Source organism: Pomacea canaliculata, linkage group LG1, assembly GCF_003073045.1.
Source record: "Pomacea canaliculata isolate SZHN2017 linkage group LG1, ASM307304v1, whole genome shotgun sequence".
NCBI classification, from domain to species: Eukaryota; Metazoa; Mollusca; class Gastropoda; order Architaenioglossa; family Ampullariidae; genus Pomacea; species Pomacea canaliculata.
Window position 1 is genome coordinate 2,093,501 of NC_037590.1, and position 6,000 is coordinate 2,099,500.

Genomic DNA, 6,000 nt, shown 5'->3' on the forward strand with positions numbered 1-6,000 from the left:
CTGTCTTCCTTTCTTTATTTAGATTGTGACACAGTTTGGATTTCATTGTTTATTTATTTTCTTTCTTCCGTCTTGCTTTTCTGGCATTCCACACCATCTAGTAAAATTTATTTCAAGCAGCTTTTGCTGTTGTTGGACTTTTTCCTGATCGCACACCTGTAATTATTTCGTGAGCATCTTTGTAAAACGTTTATTTACATCCTGACAAAGTTGTTTGGTAATGGGAAGGTAACGATTTAAAAATTCATTTAAAATTGATTAAAAATTCCCCATTGTTAGTTTCAATGGTTTTATTTATTTTGTGTACACAGGTCCTGCGTGACGGATATGTGTGACTGCCCGGAAGGTCGCTACTGCGCATGCGAGGCCATCAAAGCCTACCACAGTCTGTGTCACCGCGCAGGTGTGAAAATGGCGATGGGCAGACACGCCAGGTGTCACTGTAAGTTGTCTTCTGTCCTCTCGTCTACATCATCGTCCACAGTTTACTGTTGTTGTCAGGAGGAACGTAGCTAAAGGATGAAACAGAGAACGTGCAACCGTGGCGCGAGCTGCGCACAATCCAATCTCTGTCTCGCCTGTCACGTGACTATGAAACTAGGGATGTGCTGACCCAGACAGACACACGAGTAGAGAGAAATAAATTGCACTTGGCGGTAATTGTAAGCAGCCCACGAACGACCACGCGAGCAAATTACATCCGGGGATTACTTCCTGTGAGGCGTGTAAATACTCACACCCCGATGTCACTGGCAGCCAATGGGAGGCGTGTGTCATAAAATGTGTAAATATTCACTCTTCTTCGTCGGTTTAATTAACCCTGAGCGATATTGGTGGTGGTTGTGGGAACTGATGTTTAACCCCGAAGTCAGCAGGTTATTCACAGTCGGCCCTGTACAGAGGTAACTCAGGCAGAGAAAGAAACGCACGCTCGTAGAGACGAGATGCGAACCAAGACACTCAATTCCCAGTGTAAGAGAGATAAGTGTTTAACTGCGGAACGTGACTGACCATCACCTGTGTGACCGCAGTCCTGGGGCCAGCCTTTGACCCTACTTCATTATTGTCTGAGCAAAATATAATTAATACTTTGTCTCGTGATCGTGTCCATAGGATGTGATTGGCTGATTTGTACAGACAGGTGATATTAATTTCTATTATTTGTAATTTGAGCTGACACCTGTGTGACATACCCGCCCACCTCACATCCCGAGCTTGTCTCCTGTAGACGTGTGGTGTCAGGTTTACACCTGTGTTCAGGTGTGTGATCCGAGATAAAAGCCACCACTCACCTTTGAGGATTAATTGTATTGTGAGTAGGAGGAGATCGTAAAGATACCATGGAGACCGGTTAATTACAGTAATGGCTCATTAGTTAAATGAAAAAGAGTGATGATGTGTAGAAGTACAGCACCGTCCAGCTAAGCGTTCACTTTGCCCACGCCACCCGTAAATGCTACCCGAGATACACACATTCTTTCCTCTAGTTCACTGAGCGAGGAATGTTCACTTAAATACAGAAATGGTTTGAAGTTAGATTGCTGTAGCACTCTCGACAAATTAGCTCCTTCATGAACAAGTACAACACGTAATACCAAGAGATAATCATCATCATCATCATCATCATCATCATCATCATCATCATCATCATTCGCTTTATAATTTGTTACATGCATTATTATCGAAGCAAATGTTTGTCCGTGATGTTACCTGTGATGTCAACAAACATAATGAGTGACTTGTCCAATGGCGTTGCAGCTACCATCCAGTGCCCCGCGGGAGCCCGGGCAGTCCTGTGCGCAGACACGTGTCCCGTCACGTGCACCAACGTCAACGTCATTGGCCCCTGCCCCGACGTCTGCGCCACCGGATGTGTGTGTACTTCCGGTCTCGTCCTGCACAGCAACGCCTGCATTCCTGCTGATGAATGCCCGGTGTCCTGATGATGGCCCTGGTGTAGATGCCGGCGACTTCAGATTTGTGAAGATGGAGTTTCTTGGCCTGCAGGCCTGCCCGTCCTCAAAATTCAAATACAACGGAAAATTCCCCGCACAGACACCGGTACACAGGGGGAAGAGGAATCCCCGATTTTGTCATTGAGAAATGAGGCGAAGTTTGGCGAGGAAACCCTTGGGTGGTTTGTGCTCAGGTGTTGTGAGTTGTGGTTCATGGTGGATGCTGAAGACCTGTCCTGCGCCGTAGACGTGATCTTCACGTGAGTGACTGCGCACCTCAGGCGCGGAGCTTACTGGTGTGGTGGACAAGATGTCGGAAACAATCGTTGGAACTTCTCCCGTGACATCATCCAGTAGAGGACAGAAGGTGTTCAGCTTCAGACCAGACGATGGTGGTGGCGAGGTCTTCTCGAGGTTGTTGTGAAAGCCATGACGAGGGTCTGAAGTGGCAGGGACTGGTGCTGTGATGTGAGGGAGTGAAGGAGGGAGGTATACAATGCCGCCTGTCATCATGTGTACACAGTGTCTTCTGCCAACTGTCTTCAAGAATGATTACCTCTGTGTGTAAGAATGTAAGAGCGATTGCTTGTATGATCACAAGGATGTTATGTCTTTATGTGATGACACCTGCACACTTCATGAAAGCAAGTGTTCTGGGGTCGGAGGTCGGGGGTCGGGGGATGCAGTCTGCGCGCGCACAGTAGTTGCTTACGTGTGTACAGATATCATGTTCCCTCTCTCTCTCTCTAGTTTAATTCACAGACTAAAAGTTTGCTTGATAGAAAATTAGAGACCGCATTCCATCAGCCATTGCACATTCGTGGTGTTAACAGATTTTCTCCTAGAAAGTTGGTGAACCTGTCCTGCAGTCAGTGACAATGGCGTTGATACGAACTGTCCACAATCAGCCCCAAACACTGACTATCCCTGGTTACCTCAACACTTGACCGGAAGCTTCCGAGTACCCAGTGAATATTTTTGCTGGTTTCCCTCACCTCCTCCTCTGATTTCACGTAGTTTTATTTGTGACTAACCAAAACTATTTTATTTCTAGTGCACTTCCTGTTGTCAGGGTGGCGCTGGTGTTTCCATGTCATCTCACTGTGAGCTCTTCACGAAATTGCGACGAAACTATTTAAATCTGATATCTATTAGAATCTGGCGATCCACAAACTGCTGGACTGGGCAGGAAGAGCGAGGGTTCGATTCCTTAATAATCTAGGTCCCATCTCTACTCGAGTAGTCTTTGTCTACATCGCCCTCCTCGTCTGTAGATCGTCACGTGACGACTCTCTTGCTGCAAACCTACTGATATGTCTGAATTAGGAAAACTGTTTTTCTGGTTCAGTGTTTTAAAATTTCCGATGCATGTATATATTTATTATCAGTAATGTTAAAGTACAAGATTTGTATTATTTTGTTTACTCCTTTTTTCTCTCCTTTCAAACGAGAGATTTTCTTTGTTTACGCCAGTCAGCGGAAAGATTAACTATAACTTGTGAGATTTTTATTATTCTCCCGAATGAAGGTGTTATGATTTCCTTGACCTCAATCATCGTCCAGGAAGACTAAGAAAGGCTTTTGACTTCTTGAGGAGGGCAGCCGTAGTCGGTGGATGGTTCGCTCCATTTCGGCAGAAAATCGTTATTGAATCCTGGCCAGTGACTGGAAAACTTCTCTTGTCCACCCGAGAGGCAGGTAACCGAGATGTAGAGATGGAGAGGAGTCGCCCTCCACAGGCTGCTGTCATCCTCTGATAGGATCCCACACCTGATGGTGTCTCACCTGCCCGACATCCCCACTCGAGGATCTCTTTCACATCTTGTGATTTCTGTTATTTATTTGGTTCTTTCACGCTGACCTTTTATTTCTTGTGGGTTAAAATCTCTTCCCTGGATATGATGCCTGCTTATAGGGCTGGTCTACTCTGTCGTCTTTCTTGTTGCGATGCTTGTCAGTTGTGAAACTTTCTTCAACTCTTTATTCTCCGTTCTTTCTTTCTCTGATCAGCACTTCCTCTGCTCTTCCATCTTCTCTTTTTGAACTTTGTCATTTGTGTCCTCCACTCCAACATTTAGATTTTGTGCTTTTTATTTATTTATTTATTTGTCTGTTTCTATTGTAGCGAAAGTCAGACTTACTGGGACGATGTGAATAGGTCGACTGTTAGGAGACTGTAAGGACTCAGACAATTTGTCTTTTACACACAAATGTTTGTCATACCGCCGCCTCGATAGACAGCAACCCACTTCATCCAAGCATGATAAATCGTCCTTACATCATCGCACGACTTAGTCCCCTCTCCACCCCGGGTGTCACGACTCTGGGTACACGTCCTGCGCCTCGGAGCACAAAGGGTTCGCTCTCAGGATGACCTTTATGCCCTTTGTAATATTCTCCGTTACGACAGTGATGTGGGCAACTCGCCCACACATACACAGAGCCAGACACACACACAGACACACACATACACACAGACATACAGTCCTCTCTCTGTGATGTTAGCGCAGCCAGGATTGCAAATAAAAGTAAAGATTTTACAATAATTTTTAAGAATTATATACATAATTTTTAATTTCAATGCCTGGATGCCCAGAGGACGAGGCGGAGGAAGGCCAGACCCAGTAATAACCTGTCTGCGGGCTGAATTATCTGTGTCAAGTCCACACAGGCAGGGCTGAGCAAATATTAATATTTGCGTCAATCAAACATCAAAGACAGACAGCGCCATCAAGTGCTGACTGGGAGGATTGACGGCTGGTTGTGTAAAGACCACAGGAGCTATTCCTCCGCCAGACAGACCTGCTCGTCAACACGTGACGAGGGGAGAGGGGCTGGGTGGCTGTGTACAAGTCGGTGTACACCTGTGTACAATGTACAGGTGATGATGAGGTATACGCCAGAAATGTGTCTACCTGTGTGGATCTTTGACATCATCATCATATCATCATCATCACTAGTTCCAAGTCAGCGGAAGGAGGAGACTGACAAGCTCACATCCATCACGATGTTTGCTCACCTCTACAGTGACTGGCAGCTCGTCTGTGTGTATCTCACATCTGTAGCAGCCACAACCATGACATTAGCTAGTGTACGACCCTAGAGCCACCTTACCACTCACCTGTCAGTTCTTGTTGTTGTTGACAGTATTGAGGTGACCAGCTGATACTTACAAAACTTGTTGCTAAACATCCTCAGTCTGCTGGCAGCTCGGGGGACAAGTCACATCACATCACATCACATCACAGTGATCACACTTACTTTCAGAATAAATGTGCACACGTCCTTGCTGACCTTTATTCTTCCTATTCGTCTGCCTTCTCCTCTTCCCCAAGTTTCGTCTTCTTTCTTCTGTTTTCTTATTTTTGTGATGCATCTTCCTGTTGACATTATGCCGAGGGTTTCGCACTGACTTCTAAGGCAGACACTGCTTGTACAAACCACAGAACAAAGAGAGAATGTTTTCTCGCCAATCCACGTGGCAAAAACAAAAATAAAAGATGCGCAAATGACAAAGGGCCAGGTACCCCATGATTCTGTATTTAGCTTTGACAACATGAACACTGTGTTGACAAGTGTACAAGTGTACAAGTGTACAAGTACTCGTTGACTACCTCCTGATTGTACACATCATCGCATAATGAAGGAGGGTGATACATTGTCTCCTCCTTGTTCTTGGAGTTCAGTGAGATACATCAGGGATGTGTAGAGGTTAGTACAGACTAGTGTGTGTAGGTACATGTAGGTGTGTATCTTACAGCAAACAACATGAACACAGCACTGGCTGTTGTCCTGAAACCAGGCATAACAGTTTTTTTTCTGTTTTATTTATTTTTGTTGTTGTTTTTTTGCGTCCAACAGGACAACCCCTCTCTAGCGATAATAAAATGTGGTCTAACTTTAGTGTAGGTCATTGTAATAATTAAAAATAGTTTTTTAAATTTTATTTTATATTTATTTTGAGCCAACAGAAGGAATCTTGTACGATTCTATAATTTAACATTTTCAGTAAATGCAAGTTAAGTTTCAACAAATGTTTGTGAAA